Source organism: Callithrix jacchus, chromosome 6 (assembly GCF_049354715.1).
Source record: "Callithrix jacchus isolate 240 chromosome 6, calJac240_pri, whole genome shotgun sequence".
Taxonomy (NCBI): domain Eukaryota; kingdom Metazoa; phylum Chordata; class Mammalia; order Primates; family Cebidae; genus Callithrix; species Callithrix jacchus.
In genome coordinates, this window is record NC_133507.1 from 148,476,449 (window position 1) to 148,493,380 (window position 16,932).

The following is a 16,932-nucleotide window of genomic DNA, read 5'->3' on the forward strand; positions in this document are numbered from 1 at the left end:
ATTTTTAATAGAGACGGGGTTTCTCATGTTGGCCAGGCTGTTTTTGAACTTCTGACCTCAGGTAATCCGCCTGTCTCGGCTCCCAAAGTGTTGGGATTACAGGCGTGAGCCACTGCACTCGGTCTGTTTTTTAAATAGAGACAAGGTCTCACTGCTATCCAGGCTGGTCTTAAAACTCCTGAGCTCAAGCGAGCCTCCTGCCTCGACCTCCCAAAGTGTGGGGATTACAGGTGTGAGTAACCACGCCCGCTGTAAGATAGTTTTTCTATATCTTATAAAATAAATATAGATAGCACTTGCAACATTTAACTTAGCCTGACTCCTACAACTGAACATAAAACTTGCTCCTGAGTAGCAAACAATTTAAATTGTATCAAATGATCTATTAATCAAAATTCTATGGACTTTAATACGAAACACCTAAAGCCCTAAAAAGGGGTAAACGCTGCGTGGTGCAGTCCCAGACCCAAGCTTCTGGGAGTGAAAGGTGCACCCCGCGACCTTGCCCTGCTGGCCGGCTCTGGGACTCTGCGATACACCGCTCTCCCACGGTCTGCAGACAGCTCCTGAAGCGGGAGAGTGTCCTTCCCACCCTCGCCTCACAGGCGCTCCGGGCAGCAGCTCCCCAGTCTGCCGCTGCGCTGGGGCCGGGAAGGACGAAGCTTCCCGGCAGAGACGCCCCCCCGGGGCAGGCGGCCAAGACCCACTCGCCGCTTCTCCCCTCGTCGTCATGTCCCTCGAACGCAGGTCGCTGGTCTGCTTTACGTGTGGTAAGCGGCCAGTGGCTATTTATGACAGCCAGGAATACTATTATCCACATTTCACATGGAGCTTGGAGGACAGGGCGAGGGTCCACGCTCTCCCTACTGCGCTCTGCCGCGGTCTTGCCCTGCTGTCCCCTCGCGGCCCCTTTTGGGCCACTGCAGTTACAGACGGTCCGCAGACAGCCGAACGCGGGCGCGCACAACTGGGCATGCGCGGCGGCGGAGCCGTCCGCCTTAAAGCCTTCCCCTCTCGCACCTGGCCCGCAGTTACCCGGAGCGCGAGGGAATTAGGAACGTGCGTGATGACGCACGTGCACGCAAAGACGTGGGGACGCAGGCTGGCCGTAGAGAGCGTGAGTTTCCGCGTTTGTTTGGTCCCGCTCCTGTCGTCTGTTCTGCGCGGCGTCTGTCGCGGTTTCCAGGGCTGCGGGCGCCGGCGGCCGGGCGGGGGCTACTGGGCGGAGGTCGGCGCCTCCCGAGGGGCCAGGGCGAGGGAGGCGTTACGGGGTTGGAGGTACAGCCTCCCGTCCCGGGCGAGTCCGAGAGCAAGGAGGGAGGGTGTTTCCTGGGGCAACTCCACTCGGGGTCCCGTCGACGTTGCCTCGTCTCCGCTGGACCGCTCGGGAACGACGTACTCACACTCGGAGGAAGGGGTTGGCTCTGAGCGAGTATAACGTGTTCCTTTTGAAAGCAGGAAGTTTGAAGTGGCGTTGCATCAGCAGCACAGCCTGCAGTTTCAGGTGCCCTCGGCACAACTTTCAGTTTCTCAGAACAAGCCTACCCCTCACCGCAGTAATTAGGGGACAGAAAGTCCACCAAAGTAAACCCTTTCTGTCCAAACCCTAAAAACCTTTGGATAGACCTTTGCAAGAAACGGATCACAGGCTTGTTTTTCCAAACTGAGCAAACTCTGTTGAAGACTAAGCGTTACTGTCAAAATGAATGATTGCCTGCTTAGTTATGATTCAATTATCGAGGTGTTTAGGTTTCTTTGCAATACACGCAGACTTTTTTCCCCACCTTTGAAATTGCTTGTTAGAAGCCTTTGATTTCTCACAGTTGTGTGTCTTTTCCTGGATGGCTCTAATAAACTTTAAAGGCTTCTGATTTGCTGCAGGCCTGGCATCGCTGTGGAAAGCAAGCACTCCTTCGAAGGAGAATAGAAGTGCATCGGTTTCTAAATAGTCCCAGGACTCTAGCATCAGCATCACTTGGGAACTTCTTGGAAATGCACATTTTGGGATCTTACCCCAAACTTACTGAATCAAAAATATATTTTAACAAGGCTTTCAGTTGTCTGGATGCTAAAGTTTGAGACTTACTGGAGTAGTGATAACACCCATTGTGGAGTCACATATAATGGAATTTGAATTGAAGTAATTCCCACATGGAGAAACTTGGACATGTTACCTTATAGGGCTGTAATATGAAAATGCAAGAAAAATGTTTAATGCTTAGTATTTTGTTTACCTCATGGTTCTCAACTCTGTGTAGTCCAGGTCGTTGGAGGCAGGATGTTGAAAGTTATAGCAGTACATACTCTATTGTAGTATTTTTAAGAATAGCGTTAGTATTCATGTTGAAGAGTAGTTTTTGGTTCTTTGGCCCCCTGATCTCTTCAGTTTTATTTATTTATTTGGAGACAGTCTTCCTTTGCCGCCCAGGCTGGAGAGCAAGGGCCCGATTTCGACTCACTGCAACCTCTGCCTCCCAGGTACAAGCGATTCCCCTGCCTCAGCCTCCGGAGTAGCTGGGATTACAGGTGTGCACCACCACGCCGGGCTAATTTTTGTATTTTTAGTAGAGACAGGGTTTCATCATGTTTGCCAATCTGGTGTCTTACTCCTGACCTCAGGTGATCCCCAGGCCTCGTCTTCAGTTTAGTTTTACCTTCTTTTGACCCGGAATTTGGTAAAGAACAGTTGAGAAGTATTGTATCTTAGTGACTTGTAAGCAAAAGCCAAGGCTGAAGATGTTTGTATCCTTATCTTTGCTTCTCATATGTCACACAGCTCCATGGTAGCGAAGACCATCTCATGTCTCTCTAGATACCTCCATTTGCAGGAAGGATCACAGGAGTGCCCTCAACCTCCTGTGTTTTTTGGATGCAGTGTTTTCTTACAACTTTACCTCTTTCGGGGGCTCGGTGTAGGGGGAGAAATAAATATTCAGGATTTAGGGCAGCTGCTGTAAAGGCTAGGTTCATTGCAGTGTTGAGAAGGTCAGTGCCAAACCGTGGCCTACACATGTGGTTTTCGTTAGAGCACACTGCCCCCAAGGCTACACCATGGCTCCTGGATATTGAGGGAGTTTTCACATAAACATGAGTCACTTTGGATGGATTATTACTTCTGCAAATAATTTTGTTAGCTTTGCCACCAAACTGGCACTGTCTCATCATGAAATGTTTATTTTTCAAAGGCCTCAAATACGTTTTTGTTCTCCTTATCAGAGAGGCAAACCTCTATCTGTGGTTTTGGGTCAGACAGGCCCTGCTCTGACTCTTGCCTCTGCTACTTAGTGATTGTTTCCATTAGACAAATTAACGCCCTTCCCACTTTAATTTCTCCTGTAAAGTAGGAGTCATAGAATGTGCTGCTTCAGGCCATTGAATTAAATGAAATAATGCATAAAACATGTCCACCTTGTTTTAGGTGTAGAGGCTCAGTAAATGTTGTGTGTCGGACAAGAGGGAAAAAAGGTATTTATCATCCCAAACCCAACTTCATGCCATTTATTTTACAATATTTTTATAAATGAGGTAATTTTATTACCTAACTGCACTGCTTTGTTTTCTAACCATAGAAGGTGAAGAGTCAAAGCTTTAACATTGTGAATGAGAAAAAACACCTGAAAAATGTTGAAACTTTAACATGGAAAAAACTCAATCTTGAGTCTTATCACTGTAACACAGCAACTTCTATAAATTGTTTTGGATGTTTATGGGAAGGAAAATATCCAAAGGTCAGGAGATGAGTAATAAAGTACCTTCTGTTAATGAGGACAGTCAGCTAGAGAAGGGGACACTGTTATAGAAAATGAGACCTCATTGAAGGTATGCGCTAAAGAATAAGAAAATGCTGTTAGCCCTGAAATTGCTAATATTTTTGAAAACACAAATGCTTAATGATAGCAAGGTGAAAACTTTGACATTCCAATTAAGTGATAACATCAATCACATGTATTTTTGTGTGTATATATTACATATTAATGTCTGAGCACAGAAAATACTTGAAAGAACTCATACTAGGTCATAATTTTGTTTACTTGTCAATATATTAGAATACAGGGGTGGGGACCAAGTATAAAATGAAACAATGTATATATTTATGTAAAGTCAGATAAATACATGTATATGTAAAAGTCTTTTAAAAATATTAAAAACGTGATTCTTTAAAAGGTAGATTTCCTTTTATGTTGCAGTTACAGTCATGTAAACAGTGGTCCTCATATCTTTTTTCAACAGGGAGACTCTTAATCTTATCTGTAAACCTCAGGAGCTGAGGAACGTGAAACTGTGGTGAAATAGAAATCCTCAGGGCATGAACTATGCCTAAAAAGTAATGGCGTTAAGAATTCTGGTTAGTGGGATTCACAAACTTGTTCTGAAGACAATTTCCAAGGTTGGCAGCCATGTCACCATATGGATGGCTTCTCATGCGGGGGAGTGAGTGATTATGGAGAAAATAAAAATCTACCTGACCCATACTTTACAAAGTAGGATTCTGTGCACTTTTTTGAGGAGTTAGCTTTAAAAAATATCCCTCGAAGTTGTGACAGCTCTATCACTATTGAAAGCTATTTGGTATTTTAACTGACTGTTTAGGATTACAGATGACTCAGGGAAAAAGAAACAAGAAGTCAAAGGAAATGTATTACTTGTGTTTATAGCCCTATCATTTTTTTTGTTGTATGTAAGCAACTACTTTATATGGTAAAATGCTTTTTTAGAGAGTTAATTTTTAGTTAATAATGAGCCTTCATAAGAAAAATAATTTCAAAAGCTAAGTATTTGTTAGATTGTTATTATTAGTGGTAGTTAGTGATATTATATTGTCTTTTTCACACATTGAAGAGGGTTTCCTGGTGACAGCTGGAGTGTGGGGGCGGGGTAGTCACTTTCAGTCAACCAGCTGCTTTGTGCGGTATCATGATGGCGATATTTCAAAGCCCATAGATAATTTTGGCTGTATTCAGGAAGGAAAATCAGATTTCTGGGAAGCAACAGATAGTGTGCAAGAACCCTTTGGGATCTAGATGATAGCCAACTAACATTGAGGTTTGCATGTTGAGATTACTTACCATCTCATTTCTTGGACATTTTTACCTGCACCTCGTAATTACACAGTGATAAAGTCTAGTTCTAAGGGCAGGAAAGGCTACTTTAAGGAGAGGAAAGGAGAGTGAAAAACTTGGTGGCACAACACGCTATTTCATTTATTCTTGACAGTGATTCTAGGATGTAAGTGGAAATTTTTTCCGTCTATAGATAAACAGAAGCTCAGTAGTACCAATTATATGATTTGTCCAAGGCCGTGTACTAGTACATGACGGCATCCATATTTGACCCCAGATCTTTTGACATTAGCTCCAGGAATGTTGTCCTTGCACCAACAGCTGTTTCTCCAGGTGTTAACTTCCTTGTGCATTTTTTAATGCAAAATCACAGTATCAGGATAGCAATGAATGAAATAAATATAAATGTTACTTACACTGACTTTGGTTTTATAAATAATATATAGGGGTGTGTTTGTGCATTTGTGTGTGTATATGTGTTTTGGCAACTACATATAATTTGGGTTTTTTTCCTTGAATTAAAAGTCTCTTGGGCAATACTGTGAAAAAAATTCACTACCTTTTAAAAAATATTACCAATACCAGCAATTTTGCAATTACGTGTGATGATCCTGTTATGATTCTAAATTTGAACAAGTGTAGGAATGCATTTTGTGCACACTGCCCATGTAGTCCTCTCATCTCAACATATTGAAGGAAATTTCTTCTTTTTTCTTTCAAGGCATATTCATTTTTCATTTATTTATGTTTTTGAGACAGGGTCTTACTCTTGTTACCCAGGTTGGAGTGCAGTGGTTTGATATTGACCCACTATAGCTGAGACCTCCTGGGCTCAGTTGATCCTCCCATCTCAGCCTCCTGAGTAGCTGGGACTACAGACATACATTACCACCCCCAGCTATTTTTTTTCTTCAACTTTTAAGTTCAATGGTACATGTGTAAGATGTGCAGGTTTGATGCATAGGTAAACATGTGCCACTGTAGTTTGCTGCACAGGTCATCCCGTCACCTAGGTATCAAGCACTGCTTCCATTAGCTATCCTTCCTGATGCTCTCCCTGCCTACCCCACCCCTCTGGCAGGTCCCAGTGTGTGGTGTTCACCACCATGTATCCATGTGTTCTCATCATTTAGTTTCCAGTTATAAGTGAGAACATGCAGTGTTTGGTTTTCTGTTTTCATGTTAGTTTGCTGAGGATAATGGCTTCCAGCTTTATCCATGTCTCTGCAAAGGACATGTTTTCATTCCTTTTTATGGCTGCATAGTATTCTGTATGTACCACATTTTCTCCATCTATCATTGATGGGCATTTAAGTCGATTCCATGTTTTTGCTATTGTGAATAGTGCTGCATTGAACATACATATGCATGTATCTTTATAATAGAATGATTTCTATTCCTTTGGCTATTTACCCAGTAATGGGAATACTGAGTAAAATAGTATTCCTACCTCTAGGCCTTTGAGGAATCGCCATGCTGTCTTCCACAATGGTTGAACTAACTTACACTCCCAGCAACAGTGCAGTAGCATTCTTTTTTCTCTGCAACCTCGACAGCATCTGTTGTTTTTTGAGATTTATAATAGCCATTCTGACTGGCATGACATAGTATCTCATTGTGGTTTTGATTTGCATTTCTGTAATGATCAGTGATGTTGAGCTTTTTTTTCATATGCTTTTTTTTTGGCTGCATGTGTGTTTTCTTTTGTGAAGTGTCTATTCTGTCCTTTGCTCCACTTTTTAATGGGCCTGTTTTATTATTCTAAATTTGTTTAAGTTCATTGAAGATGCTGGATATTAAACCTTTGTCAGATGGATAGATTGTACAGATTTTCTCCCATTCTGTAGATTGTCTGTTCACTTTGATGATAGTTTGTTTTGCTGTGCAGAAGCTCTTTAGTTTAATCAGGTTTCATTTCTCAATTTTTACGTTTGATGCAGTTGCTTTTGGTGTTTTTGTCATGAAATCTTTGCCCATGCCTATGTCCTAAATGGTATTGCCTAGATTTTCGTCTAAGGTTTTTTATAGTTTTAGGTTTGACATTTAAGTCTTTAATTCATCTTGAATTAATTTCTGTGTGTAGTAAAAGGAAGGGTTCTAGTTTCAATTTTCCACATATGGCTAGCCATTTTTCCCTGTACCATTTATTAGAGAATCCTTTATTGCTTGTTTTGGCTAGGTTTGTCAAGGATCAGATAATTTTAGGTGTGCAGTCTTATTTCTGAGCTCTCTATTCTGTTCCATCAGTCTATATGTCTGTTCTTATACCAGTACCATGCTGTTTTGGTTACTGTAGCCTTTTAATATAGTTTGAAGTCTGAGAGTGTGATGTCTCCAGCTTTGTTCTTTTTGCTTTGAATTGTCTTGGTTACTTGGGCTCTTTTTGGTTCCATAAAACTGTGTTTTTCTAATTCTGTGAAGAATGTCTTCTGTGTTGCACCCCAGTGGTGAAGCCAACTTGATCATAGTAGATAAGTTTTTTGATGTGCTGCTGGATTCAGTTTGCCAGTATTTTATTGAGAATTTTTGCATTGATGTTCATCAAGGATATTGACCTGAAGTTTTCTTTTTTGGTGTTGTGTCTCTGCCATGTTTTGGTATCAGGATAATGCTGGCTTCATAGAAGGAGTTACGGAGGAATTAGAAAGTTTAATGGGAATAGCATTGAATCTATCAATTACTTTGGGCAGTATGGCCATTTTGATGATATTGATTCTTTCTGTTAATGAGCACGGAATGTTTTTCCATTTGTTTGTGTCCTCTCTCATTTCTTTGAACAGTGGTTTGTAGTTCTCCTTGAAGAGGTCTTTCACTTCCTTGTTGGCTGTATTCCTAGGTATTTTATTTTTGTAGCAATCGTGAATGGGAATTCATTCACGATTTGGCTCTGCTTGCCTGGTGTCGGTATATAGGAATGCTAGCATTTTTTGCACATTGATTTTGTATCCTGAGACTTTGCTGAAGTTGCTTATCAGCTTAAGAAGCTTTTGGACTGAGATGATGGGATATTCTAGATAAAGGATCATATCATAAGCAGACAAAGATAATTTCATCTCCTCTCTTCCTATTTGAATATTCTTTATTTCCTTCTCTTGTCTGATTGCCCTGGCCAGAACTTCCAATACTGTGTTGAGTGGGAGTGTAAGAGAGGGCATCCTTGTCTTGTGCTGGTTTTCAAGGGGAATGCTTCTAGCCTTTGCCCATTCAGTATTATATTGTCTGAGAGTTTGTTGTATATGGCTCTTATTATTTTGAAGTATGTGCCTTTAATACCTAGTTTATTGAGTGTTTTTAGCATGAAGGAATGTTGAATTTTATCTAAGGCTTTTTCTGTATCAATGAGATAATCCTGTGGTTTTTGTGTTTAGTTCTGTTTATGTGATGAATCACATTTATTGATTGGTGTATATTGAACCAACCTTGCACCTGGGTGATGAAGCCAACTTGATCATGGTAGATAAGCTTTTTGATGGGCTGCTAGATTTAGTTCGCCTGTATTTTATTGAGGATTTTCGCATTGATATTCATTGAGGATATTGGCCTGAAGTTTTCTTTTTTGCTGTTGTATCTCTGCCAAGTTTTGGTATCAGGATAATGCTGGCTTCATAGAAGGAGTTAGGGAGGAGTACTTCCTTTCAATTGTTTGGAATAGTTTCAGTAGGAATCATAACTGCTCTTCTTTGTACCTTGGTAGAATTCAATTGTGAATCTGGTCCTGGACTTTCTTTGGTTGGCAGGCTATTCGTTACTATCTCAATTTCAGAGCTCATTATTAGTCTATTCAGGGATTCCGTTTCTTCCTGGTTCAGTCTTGGGAGGGTGTATGAATCCAGGAATTTAGCCATTTTCTCTAGATTTTCTAGTTTATGTGCTAGAGGTTAGTAGCTAAGTGAGCTACTAAAGAGTGCTAAAGGTTAGTAGCTAAGTGAGCTCTTAGGGTTTGGGCAGACTTGGTAGATGTGGAAAACTCTTCAAATTCATGCTCTGAGAACCAGCTCCAAAAGTTGTTGGTTACATAGTTTCTCAGCACAAGTTTTAAATTCCAGGGAGTTATTATTCCAACTTTGGTCACTGTCACCTAGGATCAGTATTAGAAATGGTACCCTTGATTAATAGCTGCCCCACCCCCACCAAAGACCACATCCAATGGTAGTGGGAGACAGATTCTTGTTACTGAAAGAATGAAGTATTGATGCTGTGCAGGCAAAAAGCCCTAAGCTGTTACCTATCACCTAATAATTTGTGGACATCCCACATGGTTTGTGGTAACATAACATGTATTTGAAGCATGGTATGCTTTCCCCCCTTTTCACTGGTTGTTGTGCAGGGACAACTTGAGTTACATAAATAATTCACAAACAGTTCTTACACAGAGATTAATTTAAATCAGAGCAGGGAGTGGTGGTAGCTTTCATTTTTTCATTGACATTACGTAGACACAGAAATGGTGCAGAGTAAACCTGAGAATGAAACCACTTAAATCTTCTTGAAGGAGCAATCATGGGATGCTGGCATTGCTGTTCCCTGTGTGCCTCCTGGTTTAAAAGCCTAGGTCTGAAGGGCTGTCAGTTGGAGAACTTTAATGAGCCCTCATTACACTAAACCTTGTGGTCTTTGAGAGAAGAAACTGGTTTATGATTGATACTGGAAATTATAAATGGTGATGGGTCAGAATTGGAATTGGCACCAGTTCACCTAGCAGTGGGGCAAAATTTAAGATCATATACAAAATCTAGTAGTTTCATTTTTTAGCCATTATTTTTTATGTATAAATATAGTCTCATCATTTCTGTTAATACTATATAACACTTTTAAAAGGTGGAGAAAGAATTTTGCTAGCTGACACTTTTTTTCCACTAAAATGGAGGCTCATTAATTCTCAAATTACTAGAGAATATTGACAGAGATCTTGGTTTGAGGTTTTACATAAAATTTATTTTAATGGAAAAAATAATATCTGCTTTCAGGTTTCTTCTCTGTATTTGTTATACTTAAAAAAATGTATGTGTAATTTAATCACGTGATGCAGTTTTAAAAAAATGTAGGGTCACAGAAAGTCTTGGAAAGTGCTAATTAGTTACTATGTTATCAAAAACACTTTAAAACTATTTTAAGCCTTAATTTATTTGTTTGTATGGTCAAAACTGTCATGTAACAATCTGATTTTTATGTGTCTGCATACATACACGCATGCACACACACATATAAAATCCCATTTAATCCTCATGAAACCAAATGAGCCTATGTTAACTTCTTTTACAAGTGAGACTCTGAAGGTTAACTTTCCTAATGGCACATGGCTGGTGTATGGTAGAGCCGAGGACCATACCTTTAACTGCTGTCCTATACTGCTTATGTTAATATTGCTATCCCGTGTATAATTTTGACAAAAAGCACTGGGACATTTCTTTTCCTAAAGCCCATCTCTTTGCTCTCAGTTCCCTGACAACTTCTTTATGCTCTGAAACTGTTAAAATGTGTGGTATTATCCATCATCTTGTGCTTCTGTTTGCTGTGAATGTGGCAACAGCTCCTGTATTGCAGCAGTGTGCCCTGTGAAGCTGTTTGTCCTTTATGTCTTAGAGCAGCCTGACAGCCTTTCATGTGGAGTTCAGCAAGATTGCTTTTCATTTAACAAAGCTGAGTGTTGCTTTCTAGGTGAAAAGTAATTAAATGCTTTTAAAGATATATTTGATTAACAGGAAGCTGATCTGTGTAAATTAATTATAACTGTAATGATGTCATAGCCTTGTCTTTTGTTATTAACCAGGTAATTGACCAGAAGTTTAGAAGCTTATTGTAACTGACAGTTAATAGTTTGACCTTGTATGCTGTCTGGAAGTGAAACATGCACAATGAATGTAAATGCAGTTTGTTCATTGAGCTGCATGTGTTGTCAGAACATCTGATTTTGGGTTCTTGTTTTTATTCTTCCGTTACCTCTTTGTTGAAATTGGTGGTCAGAATTATATACTCACAGTGAATACTATACTTATTTCTCTTACTGAAAGCATCTGGCCAAGCACAAATGTTGCTCGTGTCCTTGGATAACTATAATCAGACGTGAAACCTTGGCACATTTAGGACATTTAGGACATGCAGTCAAGTAAACTAATGCCAAAATTAAATGAATCTCGTTTTTAAAGTCTGTATGAAGGATAGTAAAGCAACTTTTGATAGAGAAATCAGAAAAGGAAAAATAGAAGCATGGTTGATAGAGAATTTATCCCCTCTCATTCTAATTTGTCTACGAAAGTGAAAACCATGTGATATTTTGAATATTTGAGTAGTGAGAACTTCTACCTTTGGTAGTTTTGATTAAAGAATGGAACTGTAGTCCAGGCATGGTGGCTTGTGCTTGTAATCCCAGCACTTTGGGAGGCCAAGGTGGGTGGATGGATCACCTGAGGTCAGGAGTTCAAGACCAGCCTGGCCAACATGGTGAAACCATCCCTACTAAAACTACAAAAATTAGCGAGACATGGTGATGAGCACCTGTAGTCCCAGCTACTTGGGAGGCTGAGGCAGGAGAATCACTTGAACCTGTGAGGCAGAGGTTGCAGTGAGCTGAGATTGCGCTATTGCACTCCAGCCTGGGCAACAAGAGCAAAACTCCTTCTCAAAAAAAAGAATGGAAATGTAAGAGTAAAACATGGAGGACATGGAGTAGAAGTGGGATAATAATGGTTGACAGCCAGCCATTATTAAATGTTTAAAAAATATGTAAGTACTATGTATGTAAATAAATATGGCATTTTACCTTCAAAAGTCCTGACCTTTGCTTGTGGAAGTAGTTCTCAGGATTGTAGCTTACGAATTTTTGTCAAGTAGTGGAAGGAGGGTTATCAGAAATTGGATAGAAAGTTGTAACTGCACGTGTGGATAGGTATAGCTCATAATGTACTCCGTGAGCTGGGGAACTGATACATGTTTGAAATGTATAAAATTGCTCATTTTGTTAATTTCTATGCAGTTTGCTTCAGCAGGTTGCAGTTTTCTTCATGCATCAAATGTGAAATTTGTACTTTGCTCAAATTACTCCCTAATATACAAGCTGCATTTGAGCACATTTTTTCTTTTCAAAACAAGCATTATAGCCCAGCAGAATGGAGCATACTAATTACTTCTACTTCCCTAAACATTATTGTATTTTATGTCTCTACGGTAATAGCACATCATGTTATTTTCTTCAAATTCCTTTCTTTTATCCACTTTTTATCTTTCAAAGCCTGGCTGGGGTGAGGAGACTTCTCTAAGGTCTTTTCTGAATTAGACCAACTTAACAGTTCTATATTGACATATGTTTTTACATTATTTGCCCATTTCCAAAAAGTATCTGTTTTAGATGACATAAAATAGCAGTAAAGATTGTAGTAAAGAAAGAAAACAACAAACCTGAATGGGTGAGTGGCTCTCAGCAGAGGAAAGCATATTCATTTATTAGGCAAGCTTAAGCTTTTTCTAGCTCTGATGGGGTTTTGCATGAGAAACACTGCCTGAATGGTGTTTCACAACACTATGAAGATGATTCTTTGGGTGAGAGCTATGTCAAGGCCTCTCATATTAAATTAAATCTCTGCAAACGTCATTCTACAAAGGGAAAATGATATGAACTGATCATGCAGCTTTCAGTGATCTGGCAAAACACAGGGATAGTGATCTTTTATACTAGTAATTCTTAAAAGGCAGAAAAGCAGTTTTTGCCTCTCTGTGGCTTCTCTCTCAGAGTAAACCTTGCTTTGCAGGGTAGGGCTTGGGGGTGAAGGAAAGCCAAGCATGGAATGCCTTGCAACCCCCCAATCCCCATAGTCCTCCCAACCAGAATCCTAGCCAGCCAGGTGCCTGGCCCTGGTAGGAGAACGTTGGAGAAGCTATGGGTGCTTTTGTTCCTCAGCTTCCCTATTTGTATAGAATACATTCTAAGATGAGAAAAATGACATTTGTATGATTACTTTTTTGTTTTTAACTTGATTTTAAAAACTGATTTTTTTTTTTTTTTTTAGCTGTGACTGTGATAACGATTACTGAAAGAAGTTGGGTATTTGAACATTACTTGGTACTATTCTCTACAGTATTCTATGCTGTATAGATCTACAAATTGACTTGTCCTCAAGAAAACAATTAGAATTGATGTGGAGTATAAGTTTTACATAGTGAGATTTTGTATATTTGAAATGTTTTAAAAATGCATGAACATTTTGTGTAATGGAAGTCACCACTTACCTTTCTTGGGAAAGACTATTCTTTATGCCAAGATGACGTTCTCCCTAATTTTTTGGTAGTCAAAGTGTCATATCTTATTAGAAGACAGTGGGGTTGACTTCTGATCTCAGCTCTGACACATAAAGATCTTGGAAGTCATCATCTGTCACAATAAGAAAAAAGTTGGACAAACTGAAAATCAAATAGTTTTCTTAGGTCCATCAGGTAATTGAGGTCACAAGTCAAATCACCACCCTGAAATCTGGAGAAAGGCTAATATAAAAAAATCAGCCAAGATCAACTTACTGGAAGCCACTAACGGCAGTAACCAGTAGGGACACTTAAATGGTCATTTTGATGAGTTGCTGGAGTCTGAGTGTAGACTCGCTTGAGAATTAAGAACTCTTTTCTGCAGACAAACCGGACCACGGTTTCATTTTAAGGACAGTCTCAGGAGTGAGAGTATTCTGTTTAAAATCCCTGCTTATCTATAAAATGGTTAATAACAATACCTACTTTATAAAGTTTAGAGATTGAATAGGGTAATTATGTAAAGTCTGAGAGCAGTGCTACTACAGATTAGCTAGAAATGTGGTTGTATGTCACTTTGGCTGGTGGTTTGACTTTTCCTTTTGTATTTTAGAATAACTATAAATCAATAGCAAAATGGGATTTCTTTCTCAGTCATTAAAAAAATAGCTGTGATTTATTGAGTGATTACTGCATGTCTGGCATTATTCTAAGAATTTCAATGATTCAAGTTATTTTGTTTAAGAACTTTAGGATCAGATTTAGCTATTATTATTACTCCATTTTACATGGTGGGAAACTGCGGCTTAAATTAAGTGACAAGGCCACATAGCTCTTAATGCTAAAGCCAGTCAGTAGGACCAGTTTAGGTTCAAGAGTGTATGCTCTCAAACTCCAAGGTATAAGGAAAACACACCATTTGTAAGAGATGATGAAAGTTCCCTGGTGATATCCCGTTGACACCAGTGGAACGAGCATATGTGCAGGAAGCATTTGGGAGGTCAGTGAGCACTGGCATGGGCAGGGGGCCTGTCAGGAGGGAGGCAGGTCAGGAGCTGGCTTTGAGGATTGGGAAGGAATTGAATGGGCTGATAGAGGCAGGTGTGTGTGTCTCAGGCTAGGGTGTGATGGTAGCATTGCCCTCAGGTTCTGCTCACATCGTCTTGCCCTTTTAAGGGATGTTCCAGCAGGCTTTTAGCCTCCAGATTCTGCATTTCTTTGACCAAGTGCTTTCTCTGTCCCCTGATGCCCTCTTTGCCTTCTCTGGCAATGCAGAAATGCCAAAGATTCAAGGCAGACTCCCTTGCCCTGTGGGTATAGCACTGAGGCATATCTATATCTATACTAGCTTTCAGAGTTCCCCAGTGAGATTAAGCTCTGGTTATTCACAGTGACAGCTCTTTTGAGAATATATATGTATATGTACTCTCTGTCTCTCTCTCCGTGTGTGTGTGTGTATTTATATATATATATTAATTTTTTTATTTTTTACGTTTTGTCATCCCTGTCTTACTTCCCTACTCCCCAGTCAGTGTATTGGTCACCTCTCAAATAAATAACTTCCACAGGGACACTTGTCTCAGAGTCTGCTTCTTGGGGAAGCCTAGACTAAGACAGTAATGCACAATAATAATATCAATAACAAAGAGCTGCATCTGTTAAGAGCATGCTAACCAAATCTCTACTGACCTGTTTTACAGTTTGGGAAACAAGACATGGGTTCATGAGATAATTTGCTCAAGGTAACTAACACAATAAATAGACTAGCCAAGTAGTCTTGAGTCAAGAATGGTTTGATTGTAGTCAGCCATCTTAACCATCTCTTGGCACTGAGCAAACACCTAAAGACAAACATGATCTGATTGGGAAAGTAGTCGTAGGAGTGTAATAGAAAATAAGGTTAAGTACTCAGTGTTTTAAGTTTAATTTCTGTGGTTTCAGAGAAGTCTTTTAGCAAGGGTTCTCTATCCTGCCATTGAAACAGTATATAAAGGGTTTCATTCTTTTAAAATTGCTTGGGTTGGATTTAAGAAATTAGAATAACCCTAGTTAATCTGGAGTTTTGAATTTGTTTTTCCCAGTTTGGAAAATGCAGAGAGCAGCAAAACCTCCCTGCCCTTCTAAGGTGGTGTCATCCTGGTCTCGAATGTGGACATGCAGGATTCTAGGTGGTCTATAGGGAAGATGACCTTACACTATCCCCCTTTCCAGAAGTTTCAATCCAAAACAGAGTGATTAAGAGCCTCTGTGCACATGCATGATATTCTGAGGTCCCTTGTAGATTCCAGTGAGATTGTGTGAAATCCACCCAGCAAATGGGCAATAGTAATGGTTAAAAGTGTTTGTGTGCATAAAAGGACTCCTATCTGCTACAGAATCTTCTGTGAGACTTTTTTGGTGAGGATGAGAAAAGGAAAGCTGAGGTAGTTCAGTGCAACTCTTATTTGTGTTTTTCTAAATCTACATCCTTAATCGCCCAAGGGGGTTGAAACATTGTCTCCTCTCTGCTTATGTTCAGGAAATAAAGGAACTTAACCCCTTTGAAAAAAGTTACAGTAAGTGTGCTCTATGCCTTTTTAAAAAAATCTTTTTTTCTGAGCCTAATAACTCTGCCTCATCTGTGGAAGATGGTCAGTATGTTATTTGTTTTGGGTCCCAGTGATGACCTTGTTAACATTTACCCTCTTCCATGAAGGAATAAGCTAAACTTTTTTCCATCAGGGAGAATTGATAAATTCCTCTCCATTTCTCTCTCTTTGTTTCCATGTCTCTTTCCCCATCTATGTTTCTACATTTGCGGGTGTGTGTTGTGGGTTCCAAATACACATCCCCAAATGCAGAAACACAGATGGATAAAGATTTTCCATCTTAAAACTAGAATTAGACTTTCTGAGCTCTGTGTGGCAGAGCAACTTGATGATCCAACTGAGCCTAAATAAACCAGTCGTTCAGGAGGTTGATAACCTTGGGTATCTGAGACCACAAAACTAGGAGACGGGTCAGGATAAGAATCAGGACAGCTGGCAAAAGTAGAGGTGGAAGCATCACCTCTCTGGGGAATAGGCCCTCCAGTTACTTTTTATTGTGTTTGCTTTTTTTAACCTCAAGTTTCCAAATTGCCTGGGGATCCCCTGCACCTTGCTCACCACTACCAAAGTTTCATCTTTTCCTCTTACTTTGACAAACGTCCCTAGTCCCTTGGAATGAATGAACTGTGACTCTTATGCCTTCACTCTGTGCAATTTAGTTAAACTGACATGTGAGCCTTTTTGTTGTTGTCGAAAGTAGTTTAGAGCATTTCGTAAATTTGCAGTTCCCTTCCTCAGCCTTTTGCCTTTACCTGAAACCAATGCGTATTTAGTTCCTTTGGACTTTTTACCCTCCGCAGCCAGTCTTCAGTGTAGTAAAGCTGGGTGTCTGTTGTGGTGGTGTTGGTGGCTTTTTGTTGGCTTGTTTTATCTTTTTAGTTCTTCAACCGGTCTATCCTCCTCCTTACTGGCAAGGTCAGTGCAGCTGCTGAAGTCTTCTGTTTAGCCATGTGTACTTTCTACCCTGCCATATTTCCTCTTCAGTGAAATTGATCTCACTTTTCCATAAACACTCTGAATCAATCTTACTGCTGCTGGAATTTTGTTGAATC

General features: G+C 40.0%; 1 protein-coding gene across 5 annotated transcripts in view; it reads left to right on the forward strand.

Moving 5' to 3' along the window:
* The first annotated feature begins 516 nt into the window (after nucleotides 1-516).
* Nucleotides 517-16,932, forward strand: part of RHBDD1 (rhomboid domain containing 1) — a 166,450-nt gene continuing 150,034 nt past the window's right edge. For 2 of the 5 annotated variants that reach the window (XM_002749925.6, XM_008999623.5), the window contains exon 1: nucleotides 1,030-1,117. The gene's annotated coding sequence lies outside the window, so the exon portion shown is untranslated. Of the gene's footprint in view, nucleotides 771-1,029; nucleotides 2,527-16,932 lie in introns of those variants that run through there. The other 3 variants (XM_078328736.1, XM_054257994.2, XM_078328737.1) reach the window with 3 other exon arrangements.